At 34.8% G+C, this 13,596-nt stretch overlaps 1 protein-coding gene across 1 annotated transcript in view; it reads right to left on the bottom strand.

Annotated features, from left to right (window-relative positions):
- Positions 1-13,596, bottom strand: part of DMD (dystrophin) — a 1,075,555-nt gene that overhangs the window by 338,711 nt on the left and 723,248 nt on the right.

The following is a 13,596-nucleotide window of genomic DNA, read 5'->3' as shown; positions in this document are numbered from 1 at the left end:
ACATGGTCTCTAGCCACGCCGTAACTGTAAATTTGTCTCACCTTCTGTTACCAGCAGGTATTTCCCATAGGCTCTGTGACTGATATGGATGCTTTCACAAGAAATTTAACCTTGGACAGTTTCATCTTTTTATTCTTCATAACTTAATATTATTATGTGCTACTATGTGGAAATTAGTGGAATTTTTACATATTGCTTGAAGAAAATTGACATATCTTGTCTTTTATGCCCTTTCTTGACCTAACAGCTCGTTGTTAAAGAATCAGTTCATTATTCAGTGCTTGGACTGGGCAGTTTCTCTGCAGCCAACAATGATGGGAGTTGACACAGAGAGCTACCATTGCAGAGAGCACCATGCAACAGACTGATTTCTACTTCTCAGTTATGCCATTTACAAATAGTTGGCTATAAATTATCAGACTTTTCTTCCCTCCTGTTATTCATACAACAGCAATTCATTATGCATAACAGGCTACCATGATGTGTTTTGGTTACTTTTTTTTCCCATTCTTTCAAGAAGTCTAGTCCATGAAGAAAAATAATAAAATAGATAAATCACTAGAACACATACAGTTGCTGCAATGAGGGGAACAGAAGCGAAGCGAATCTAAAGTGAAGTTAGAAACTTCCAAGTGAACACTTCTTGAAAATGAAAAATAAATTTCTGAAGGACCAAAGACATTCATCTGTATTTTATTCCATTCTCTTTACAGTGTAGAGATAACCAATTTCCTGCAACCTTCCTGTAGGCTAGGTTGTCTTTAAGTAAAAAACAACAAACAAACATGCAGAGTAAATTGCATTTTGTTTTTTTTTTTTTGTTTTGTTTTGTTTTGTTTTTCTCCTATGAGTCTGAAATTTTTCCTTATTTGCATTTATGCCATTCACAAAGTAGGTCTGAAGTCCAAAAATGCAAGTAGCAGGTGAAGGTTCAGCAGTTTAGCCATAAAACCATGTAAAACAGTAAATCAGTAACATTAACCAATCTTGCCAAGGAATTTAGCACCTCTTTTTCACTAATGAGGACAGGGTTGAGTTATTTCACTGGGGAATCAGTGACCTTCTTCAGCAATGCAGAAAGGGAAAAAGCTGTGCACAAGCATCAAAATGACTGTCACTAAAAGCAACAGAAGATGCTGTCAGCATTAAAAATACCGTATGATTACGAACAATTTACCAAATCAACTAACATCTATGTTATTTATCCAGCCTGAATAAACAGCAATATTATAATACCAAAAGAGACTCCTGCAAGTGGTGATTTTTAATGACATACACTGCAATTAAATATATTTATCCACCCGCCCATATCATTATTGTATTTCTGAAGTGCAATCCTTGTACTTTTCCTTCCTGAGCTTTGAAATCACATACCTGTGAAAAACTATGAAATAATAGTTGTAAATGCTGTTCCAGCACGGAAATTTTTTAAATAAAATCACACAAATGGATGAGAAAATGCATTAATCTTTTGCTGACATAGAAAGAGGCTTGTCAAGTTGGATTTTTGTGGGCTTTTTTTTTTATAACATCCCACTGTTTGCTATGACAGAGTATCACGTACAGTTAAAGACTGTCAGTTTTTAATATCAAAAACAAACAAACAAATAAAACCCTATCATATAGCCCTAAAGGATCTTTTCCTTTTCCTGTTTTCTTTCCTTTTTTTTTTTTAAAGACTTTTACACACACATGATTAATTATTAATCTGTATTCATCAGGTTTTCTTTCATCTCTGTTGCAATTACTCCAGATATTATCTGCCCCATTATATTTCTTCTTACCTAAATCATGCAAATGAAGCATAGATTACACCAAGATGATCAAGGGATTGGAGAGCCTCTCCTATAAGGAGAAGCTGAGAGAGGTTGACCATGGACATGGTCATGGTCAACCTGCTCTAGGTAGGTGTCTCTACTTGAGCAGGGGTGTGGACCAGATGACTTCCAGAGGTCCCTTCCAACCTCAGCCATTCTGTGATTGGTCACTCTCAAAATTACTTCTGATATAGGAAAGCTGTTAACAGTACTTCTGTGTTCACTTTGCCCATAGCTGTTAGCACCAGAAAATAGGGAGGCCATGCACGGAAGGTAATGTACTGCACCCATTACTCACTAATGGACTCAAGTAGCTGAAGGTATGACTTTGAGCAGAAGACTCAGCTCATTACCTAATGAATAAGTTCTAACTCACGGTTTTAAGTCTGAATCTTTGGATTCATGATGCCTCCATCCAGCCTTTGTTTTCTGTTTTGGAACAGATGTATGAGGTGGTGTTTAAATAGTGAATGGTGCTTAGCACCCCAGATTCCTACTGTGTGTGCTGGCTAGAGAGAAGCACAGCACTACTAGCTGCCGAACTTTCATGCTTTGGCAGTAACAGACATCATCTCTTCTATCTCTCTCCTTAAAGCAGCAATAAGCCAGTTTTTCTTTGCCTGTCAGCAGATGGAGGAGGAATGAGTTTGGCAATTACTTTTGCAGAGAAGGAGAAAAGGGAGAACAGGTCAGCTTCTTCCTCAGAGTGGCAGATCATGAATGGCTCCAAAAAAATGGTTGGGTCCATACAGTTGCCAACTTTGGACATCAAAGGTAATATTTAAAACAAAGCCACATCAAGCAGAAAAGGGGAGGGAGGCAGTAACAGTGCATTAAGATCTGCAAGATGAGCAAGGAAAGAAAGCTAGATAATGTTCCTTTAAGGCAAGAGGAACTTACTACAGAGTTACTTCTCACATTCAGACAAGTGAGAACTATTTCATTTGTAGATTCATTTGCTATTGTGTTCACTTGTACGCTGAAGCTAGAAAAGAATGTCAACATTAAAAAAAAAGTATTATTAGTTACTTAGTTTGGCTGAGTTGGCACTTAGAGCTTGCAAACTTCGATGGTCTGAAATAACTCCTGGCAATATCACAGGAAACAAACAAACGAACGAACGAACGAACAAACAAAAATTGTTTTCCCTGTCTCCAATGCTCTACCCATAAAGTAAGGTGAATTCAAAAAGGGTCAATAAATGATTATTAATATCCTCACAATTACATGCAGCGTACTTCTGCCAATATAGTACATGCAGTTTACTGGCAATGCGTTAGTTGTACTGTTTAAATGTTTGAAGTCAGAAGGCTATTGAATTTTTCATCTTTTTTCAGCAGGGGAAGAAAATGGCAGAGAACTCTCTGAGCATGTCTGTCTCTGATGAATGTTATTTAATTGCCTGAAGGACAAAATAATGTGCAACAAACACTAACTAGAAATAAATAACGAAAATAAAATACCCTACAGTTTTTCACAGATTTTGAAATATTTTGTTTGCTTTCTGATGTTTTAATGATGTTCTTTAGAGCTTTCTTTGTTTGATATGTTTTTCTGCCTTCCTCTCTCTGGGCTGGGTATCAAAAATCTGTCTGACACCATTATATACCCAAGACATAAATTCACGGAATTGTCTATGTTCTCACTCCTGGATGGGATTTCAACTCCACACATCAGTCACAATTTCCTGTACCAATTCCAAAGTGTAATCTCTTTTCACCCTCTCCCCACATGAACTCCATGATACTGTAGGTCCAAGTGATTCAGAGAAAGTCTCATTATTTGCAACGAGGCATTCCACACAGGTCAAGACACATGCAATTACTGAAAAACACCGCTGAGTGTTTCATTCCAGAACTTTACCAAAAGAGTTAAGTGCAAAAAGAATGCATAAGCATTAACTTTGAGTCTTTACCAAGGGATGGATACTTAGGTTCACTTCCATCTGGCCTAAAGTTCATTTAAAGGCCTTGTATTTCCTCTGTGACTTGAGAGGTTCTTAGATGACACAAAAACAGTTGCTTAGTTTGGCATTCACGTATGTTAAGCAGATGTTGTCTTATCTCAGATGAAATCCCTGTTCTCATTAGTATTTCAGGTAAATCAAAGAAAAACATTCTAAAGTAGAATATAAGTCTCCATAAGTAGACTCAGGATGTCTGATAAGACTGCCTGGCATCTCTTAGCTTCTTGCATATTTTGGTCTGAGTATACACTCAGAGTTTGCTGATTTATATATACGTATATGCATAAGGACACACACACTTCTTCCTTCAAATGGCACCTATTCCAGAAGAGACTATTCTTCTAATGTGCATGGTTTCACTGCTCTGAACTTTGGCTTAGTTTTGCAGTGAAGACTATAAAGCACTAGCAGAAGTGCACTGCCCAGTATAGTATCTTCTTTAAAAGCTTCAGGATGCATTATCTATCACTACTGAGTATGGTAATATTCTGTTCCATTTTGTCTTAGCAGTAAAAATATTCAAGTTATCAAATTATTTATAGCAATTACATTTAGAAAGTAGTTGCACAGTATGTTTCTCTTCTGACATTTATTACCCCTCAGAACAAAAATACCACTAGAAACAGTACATCTGTCCCTTATTTCTCTTTCTTTCGTGCTTGCACAGATACAATTCATTCAACAGAAAAGTATAAATAATTAAAATTAACAGAGAAATATAAATCAATACTAATTACACAATATGTAACAACAGATCTTATTCTGAAGTAATTTATCCAGAACAGCCCGGACAGTTTCTGTGACTCAAGGGGATAGATATTTTTTTTGTTGTTTTTGTTGTTTTGTTTTGTTTTGTTCAGGACATTTAATTTACAAAGCAAAAATAGAACGAAATTCTTTCTTTCAAATATCTTGGTAACAAGTTCTATCCTATTGTAACACATCAGAAAGGCAAATAAGGACTTAATCTTTCAACTTATTTAAAGGTTGTATCAGTTCAATACCGTGAAATGGCAAACCAAAAGGACAATTAGAACTTAGGACATTAAACCACATTGACCTATAGCTTTTCCAGTAACTTCTCATTAGCACTTTCTATTTAATAAAGAAGGAAACAATGCAGAACAGTAATAGGAGAAAAATGAAACAGAACTGAACTGCCTAATGCAAAATCTAAACCCAATTAAACAGTAGCCTGAACTAGGTGTGATTTTCAACTTGTTCACAAACCTTGAAATACATTGGATGAAAATCAAGAGAATATTGTGTTTTTTTTTGTGCATCTTGGCAATAATCTGTAATGCTAAATTTCCAGAGTGGAAATAATAGAAATGTGTCATGAAATTTAAATTCAAATGTTAAATGCAGAAATAAGCAGAATGAAGTCAACTGAAGGAAAGCACTTTTTCCCCCCCCTTTTATTCTGCTTATTTCAGTGATGTGTGTCAAGAGAGTGTCAGACTGACAGCTTTGAACTAACCAAAATCTTTATTTAGCTTCTGAACAGGAGCAGAATGGACAGTAAGAACGACAACTTTTCCAAAAGCTTCAAACCCCTTCCAACACCCCTTCTCAACTGACGTCCTTAAGCAGAACCAAATCCTTTCACAGGAGTGTTTCTAGCTGTTCTTGCAAATGCTTTAAGTAGTGTCAAAGTTTTGATTTTGCAGGATAACCAAATCAACCAGGTCAAAGCTTTTTGATAACGAAGTAACACAGTAACTAGATGTAGATTTTTGTGTAACTTGCATCTCTGGCCTAAGGATTTATTTCCACAGTTAGCAATACCAAGTAAGACAGATGACAGCCCTAAATCCTTTAGATAATGAGTAACAGTAACATACTATTACTAAACTTCATTTCTGTTTTAGTCAGTGAAACTTACCTGCATTTGACTCTGAGGAAAACAGAAAAATACAGGTAAATAATTCAGGCACAGTGTATGTAAACATCCAACTGACTGCACTATGTGTTGTGTCAAATGCTTTAAATCTGCATTACTCTACCCTGTTGTGACTCAAGCAGGGGCAGGTAGTAGAAAATCAATTAAAGATTGTAATAGAGATCTCAGCTATCTCATTATGCTAATATCTCAGCTATCATTAATAACTCTTGCTCTGCTTGGACCTATAGTTTTATTCAAACCTCTCTGAAAGATACTCTGCTTGAAAGTTCAGCCTCTTTTTAGTAACATAGTGTTGTCATGGTATTCCCTGTGAACCTTTCCTTAGGCAAAGTTCAACATGATAGATAGGCCCACTAAAAACTGAAAAGTGAAAGGCTAGGGTATGAATGGATCACTTGCATTGAGTGTAAGAATTAAGCAGACACTGAAACTGAAAAAAGGTACCACAGGAACCTTTCCTATAGTAGCTAAATGGTGGCTCTAAATTCAATTTAAAATATAAAAGTGATTACATTACCAAGGTTAATTTAACTATTAACACACACTTAACAAGTTAGGTGAAAACAATATTCGAAAATTAAAGTGTCACCACTGTGGACTCATTATAATATTGAGATAATGCTTTAAAAATAGTCCAAGTGAAAAAAAGATTGAACTTACTAGTAAAGACTTTAAAATCTTCTTTTACAAAAATACGTTCTTGTTTATGCAAACTGCTTATCAAACATAACTGTTTGATTCTTCTTTATCTTCATTAGCTTAAAGATTACATGAAGAAATTTCTGTGATATCATCACCAGTAAAAATAATAATTTCTTGATAACCACTGGCATATTCTTTACAAATAAAAGTTGACACAAATACTGAGATATTGGTACAATATAAATTGGAAGTATGTTAAGGCTAATCATTTATTGTAACAAAAGCAAAAATATTCAGAAATGTTTTGTGTGTTGTTTCCCAAACAATACTGTCTTATATCTTAATTGTGATATGAAGTGCCAGAAAACTCCCAGCTGAGACAAACAATTTCTTTCTAGCTTGCCTGAGTCCTGTATTGTCATTATTGATTTGAGTCTTCTCCTTAGGTTCACGCGAAATATGTTCCACAAGGCAAAGAAGAAAACTTCTTGAAGTAGGAAATTCAGACTCTCAATTAAAATGAAAAGCTAATATCTAAAAATGATTACCTGTCTTTATGGATGACTCAAATCCTCTTTTGCTAGTTTTAGTTTGTCACTTGGTGAATTCTTCCTTGTGAAGATTTCACATCTGGCCAGAGAGGCTACAGAACCTCAGATTGCATATAATGGTTTGGTTTGTATAAAAGAAGATGAAGTCGTACTTTCTCTTAAATGATTTATATACTTATCAGTTGAAACACCAAATGGAATATAGGAATTTTGGATAAAAGTATTCATTTTCTTCATTCACTTTCTTCAAACTTTTGACTAAGCTGCTTTATACATTCATTCATTCATAATATATTAATCTTAGATAAAGAGTTTTATGTCTGATAAGGAAGAAAAATTTAAAAGCATTCAATGCATATTAATATTCATGCTTCAGGACGACATTTTTTTTTTCCTTAAGTAATGATGAAATAGAGATATCCCTTTTATATAGAAATTAACATTTCAACCTTTTTCATGAGACCTTTGAAAGGAAACCTTAGGAAGTCAGTGCACAAGGGAGTCAATCTTACGGGAAACAGAAGCACTACAAACTCTGTACTGTAGTAACATTTGGATTCTCAAAGAGATTTGTGATACTAAAAACCAATTTAAAACTAATGTATTTGTAAAACAGTAATCATCTGCTATACAAAAGTTCAGTCAATGGAGCTGATATTTGCCATATAAGGACTTATACGTTATACGTTTAGTTTTTAAGGATAAAATTACCTGGATGGTTCTTAAAATTATTTAATTAAAGGAAGGGTTGAAGAAAATGTTGCAGCCTGTTTTGGGATCTTCTGAAGCAGCAGATGGAATTGATACAAACAGTCCCCTTATTAATTATAAATGTAAGTTACATATAACTATAACTGCTTACTTCTGCCTATACTTAAATTCATATTTTAATAGTGAAACAAAATTTCTTTTTAAATTTTTTTTTCTTTTACCCACTGAATATTTTCAGTAATTGATTTCTGCATCCCTAATTAACTTTCTCAATATATAGCAAGACACACCATCATTTCTAGGCAGTCTGAAGAGTTGCAGTTCAAAGAGTCAAGCAGCCAAACTTTTTTTTTTAAACAGCTTTTTTTTTTTTTTTTAGTGCAGTATTATCTGTACCTCTACAAAAACTCTACAAAACCTTTTTTTTTCTCTTTTTTTTTTCCCCCCTCAAAAGACAGGAGTCTTTTAAGTAAGCAGTTATTGCAGTTGTTATAGAAGGTTTTTGTGAAAATGAACACTTTGTACTACAGGAGTGGTGGTGTTCCTTCAAATACTGTCACATACTTGCCTTATAAAAAATGTTGTGACAACATCTGTCACAAATGATGCAGGCAACTCTCATTATTCCTTTTGTCAGTAAAAATAACAAGTTGCTTGATTCAGTTTGCAGCTTTCAATTGCACGTAAATCTGTATGACAACAATTTACATTTCCAGTATACCACTATTGTCATGTAACTGAACTTCAGCAGCTAGTTCTTTGATACAGGGAAAAATACATAGTGCCAGCAGCTCCAATTTCTACAGTCCTATGAAAATCAGTCTGAAGAAGCTTTGAAATAATCAGTGCTAAAGAGTTCAGGTATTAGCTAATTAGGCAGCATTACAGTATTTTTGCAAAAAATTCCAAGCGTACTCTTACTCTTAAAGAGAAAAATCCTGCACAATTCAAAACCACTCACAGAAAGCTAGAGAAGGCAATATCTTCAGTACTACTTTGTTTTTGACAAAGCAATTCCTTAAATCACTGCAAGCACCTTCTGTTCTTTCTTCTTCATCAGAAATGTTAAAATATCTTGCCTTGTACTACTAGTTCATGAAAATACATGTAATGCTTACTTTTCAGGTCAAACTAGCCTATTGCTTTTCCAGCTATTCTAATTTGACCATAGGAAAAAATGCCTTTGGGAACTTATGTGCCCTCTGACCACTAATCTACTCTTGAAGGAAATACCAGTACTTCAAATCTCAACATGCATATCTCCATCGCTACGTTTCCTGCTACTCCACGCTGACACAAGTGAAGAAAGCAGTCTGATGTTTCAGTGACAAGCTTCATATAAGCAACAGGACTAAAGAATTTTATGACTGGAGTAGTAGAGACGATTATCCATCTTTTCCCTCATCTTAGCTTTCCGCAGTTTAAGAAATAGGTCTTGCTTTCTTTTAGCACAAAGTAGAGCAGAAAGGTTTAGTAGAGCAGAAGGGTTAAAAACAATTAAGCTTTGTTCCTCATAATAAGCTTTGTTCCTCATTCCATGAGGCCTCCAGTCTGCTCATGATCTGTGAACGCACTTTCTCATATTCTTTGGTTGGCTGTTTCTCTGTAGAGCAGACTTAACTCTGCAGCAGTGCTAGTCACTGCAGAAACATTAGGAAGGATGTCAGTGCCACTGCACTTCTCAGTAGGATATGACCAGTATGGCAATGAACACTACACCTTTCGGAAGGAAAAGCCAGCTTGCTTTCCTCCTTTAAAAAGACAAGTCAACAAAGAACTACACAGAAGTCAAAAGAACTATGTGCAGAATGACCTATCGCTTTCTATTACTGTAGCAAATAAAAAAGATTTTCACATAGTGCAATTGCCAATAGACCTAATCGCTATATAAAAGGAAACAGAAAGGAGAGATTACTGCTATTTGCAAGCCCATGCCATCTAGATAGTCAGGTATCACAGTAATTTAGGTAACTGTAACAGAAAAAAAGAGGTAGAATGAGCTTAAAGCTTGAAAAAAGAAAAAAAAAATGATCTAAAGCTAGAAAGAGACTGATTAAAACAAACAAACAAAAACATAAACCACCATTTAATACTTATTTGCTAGGAACTCTTATGAGCTGAGAAACCACTTTTCTGTATCTTCTGGGATGAACCAGTTCAAATTCTTATTCTACTTATCTGTGCTATAAAATGATGCAAATCTGTTGATGCCACATTTCTCAAAAATTACTACCTCTGTATTCTGTAGAGTGCGCTGAACATAGTTCTGGAGAAAATTAAATATTATGCATAATATTTTCTGAGCCATGTCACATGAGCCATGTAAACAAACAAAAATACCGTATCTATAACTTAGTTCTGTGCTCTCATGTGGTATAGGTTATCAATAATATGTTGATGAATTCTGCAAGATGGTATCATCCACATTTAATGGAGTTTAATCAAAATGGTTCCTATACATCCTGCTTCTACTAGCTATTGATCAAGAAATTAAATGAAAGAAAACAAGCTGTGAAGCCCGCTCCTCAGAAGAAAATACCAGACCATATTTCAAAAAGGGTGTAGGTGAATGTGGTCCTTTGAAAGACTGATGATAGCATTACTCTTACTTATGTCACAAATCTTGACAGCTATACTTCCAACAACTTGTTACAGAAAAGAAAAAGACAGACCTAGATTCCATATTGTCTTTAATAACAGTGAATCAGCCAATTTCTATTTCCACATTCTGATTTACATTTCATCATAGGTGTATATATAATAAAAATTCCAGGTAGTAACCCACAGAGTTCTATTTAATCAATTGAGCCCTGAAGAATCAAAATAAAGGTTCACATACCCTTTGTAAACTATACTGTCACATCTGTTTATCACAGACACTTTCAAAGTGTAACCTATAGTGAGACCCCTGAAACAGAATGTTAAATATAAAGTGGTAACCTTCTCTCTTTTGTTTTAAATCACTCTTTTGTGGTTTAAGTAATATTTGGTATGTATTTTTCCACCTGTCAAATAATCCAGGAACAAATCCTCACATCAAGACATGCTATAAAGATCAAGATAGAAATTCTGAGAATCACAGAGATTTGTGTTTATAAACTTGCTTATTATGTTTTCATTCACACAGCTCTGAAGGCATAGTGTCAGCTTTTTATCCAGACTCTTTTCATTACTTCTCCCTGTTGGTGTTGCAGTACATGCTGTGAATGACCTCCAGAGATTCCTGAAGCTATATGCAGAAAGAAAATTGAATCTGAAAGCTTTATTAGACAAGTTTGTCTTCAGCTTGTGTCTGTTGTCAGCTGTATTGAAAAACAGAACTGCTTGTGAAACTGGGTCCTGACCTTGAAAAATCTCCAATCAAATGGTAACAGATTCAGTTTTGTGCCATATTGCTATTTGTTTGATATGGCACATGTGTTAGAAGTGAAAAAGCTTCTTAATGAAAATCAGATGGAATGATCAGACAACTTCCTTCTTGAACACAATGGGGAAATGATATATGGTGATGCACACATAACAGGGCCAACTCCGGTTGGTATCTGTGAACCTCTTTGCTACAGAAGCCTGTAGAGTAAAATGACCAAAAAATCAAACAACCTAAAATGGCTTATATAAATTATTATTTATTCTTTCCTCCAAAGATACAGAGCAACCAAAAGAAAAGGTAAAGACAGTGATTAATTCCTTTACTATTCCACTTTACACTGGAATGAGCAATCATTGTTAGGCCAACTTAAGAGCCTACTCTTATTGCTCACCACCGATTCAAGAACTCAAGATATTCTCTATGACACTTCTTTACCACATTGTTCCCCGTTCACTTTCTTTCCTATATTTTGCTTCAGTAAAACATTTCATAGAGTTAAACTGAATTATAACTGATATTAAAAGCAGACATTTCTTTTAGATTCTGCACACACAAATATAACAAGCAATACAATTCTGGACATGGTCATCGTTGGAAATAGTATTTCTCTCTGTTACAACTCCCATGCTAGTGATCTCATTTACTGGTGTCCTAAAATGAATGTTAACTAAAATGGACTATTGTCAGTAGCACTGCCTTCTAAACTCAGTGTAGGACTTGTCAAAACAGATGTAAGCTGGGGATTCTTAGCTGTTCAACTCTGTGGAGAATGGTTCTGAAATATTATCTACTATGTCCCCCACACAAGCATTTTAATAGTTGATAGCATAGTTCTTTTAAATGGTGAATACTATGTGCAATGTATTTTTAAAATACCAACATGTTTGCATTAGTACTGAAAACACTGTAGGCGCACACGTTCCTAGACTGCTCAGTCTTCCCCAAGGAATTATTTTGGGTATGCTTGGTCTCAATTATGCTATGCCAGCTGCTATAAACAATACAGAGTCTCTAACATCTGATTTGTACATTTGTTTTTAATTTACCCTCTAAATACACATATTGTTATCTTTTCAGGTGCACATAATGAAACACACAAGGTTTTTAAGTCTACCATTTGAAAATTCTGGGAAACACAGCTCTGAACTAGAACGTACCTGTTCACTCAAACACTGCGTTCAATGTATAAACAACAACTGCTTCAGAGCACATTAGCTATAAAATACTACAGAAAAGAAAATAGCTTTTATTGCGCATTTTTGCCCAAAACTGGTTGTTGTCATTTTTTTCTTTTTTTCTTTTATTTTTTGTCTTTGTCTCTTGAAAACAGAAACATGGCTCAACTTCCTTTCAACAGACTCAGCTTGATGCAACACTTCTCTTCATTCTTCCTAACTCATTCTAAATCCTGGAAAACCTTCTCCTCTGCAGTTTTTGGCTCCATGCCTGCAGTTTCCAACTCATACCCCCAAAGCAAATCATATGGAACACACAGAACACATTTGATCACATACATTAGAAGAAAGACACCTAAAGCTGACAGATAGTGGAATGAGTGCTGCTGAAGCTTTCTTCAATTTTTGTGTATTAAATATACAATAATTAACAACACACACAATGCATTTCTGCCATATGCCTCTCTAACCCTGCTATAACCCGTAAAATGAAAACAATTTTTTAAACAGACCTTCTGAAAGTAATTCTCTAAAGCATTAAGGACTGCTGACTTGTAGAGCTTTAAGAAGCAAATAACTTGAATTCCACTTAATTTTAAAAATAATTTAACATTGTAATTGACACTATCACTCTACTTTTTTTCTTCATTTCAGTCATATCTTTTCTGTTTATATTTATTAGGCATTTCATGCAAAAAGACAAAAACTTGTCTAAAAATTCAGGGAAAAAGTGAAACCAACTATACACAAGGACATTGAATAAATTAAACTGCAGGAATAACAATATAAAGTAGCACTCTCAGTTATATTAACTGTACATGTAACATGTAAAATCGGCTAATCAAGTATTTTCAACTGTTTTAATTCTATTGTTTTTAAGGTTTCCTTATCTTCAAGTAAAGCATAATTTAGAATAAAAACATATCCTTTTAAGAAACTGTATTTTCAAGTATAACTCTAGACAAAAGTGGCCATAATTTCCCCCTAACATCTTACTTGATTGAAAAATGTCTTCCTCAAGAACAAAGTTAAGAACGTCTCCCATGCCACATGGTTTTACAAAGCACTATATAACCTTACCTAACTTTTTAAATAACTACCAAGGTAGCAGTTCAGTACGAAAGAATTTGTATGAATGCTGAAGATAGTGTTAAAATTTGTCCTATAAAAGCACATTCCAAAATTGCATTTTTCTCCACTTAGAATGCTTTCAAACTGCTGGCTAAGCAACTTATCAGTTATTTGTATAGAGATGTTGACACAATTTCATGTTGTAATGTCAAGTACAGATAGTAAGTGTGATTTCCTTCCTGAATCATCCTGTCTTGGAAGTCAATTTTTGCTAAGGTTTTGGAAGTACCTCTCAGCTAAGTGCATTTTGCTAGCTGGAAGAGTAGTTCTTGTTCATTATGCCCAAGGGCACACTGGCCTGGTGGAATATCAAGAATATTTTTTTAG

This window comes from Cygnus atratus, chromosome 1 (assembly GCF_013377495.2).
Source record: "Cygnus atratus isolate AKBS03 ecotype Queensland, Australia chromosome 1, CAtr_DNAZoo_HiC_assembly, whole genome shotgun sequence".
NCBI classification, from domain to species: domain Eukaryota; kingdom Metazoa; phylum Chordata; class Aves; order Anseriformes; family Anatidae; genus Cygnus; species Cygnus atratus.
Note: the sequence above shows the minus strand (reverse complement) of the source record. Positions and strands in the feature narration are given on the sequence as shown.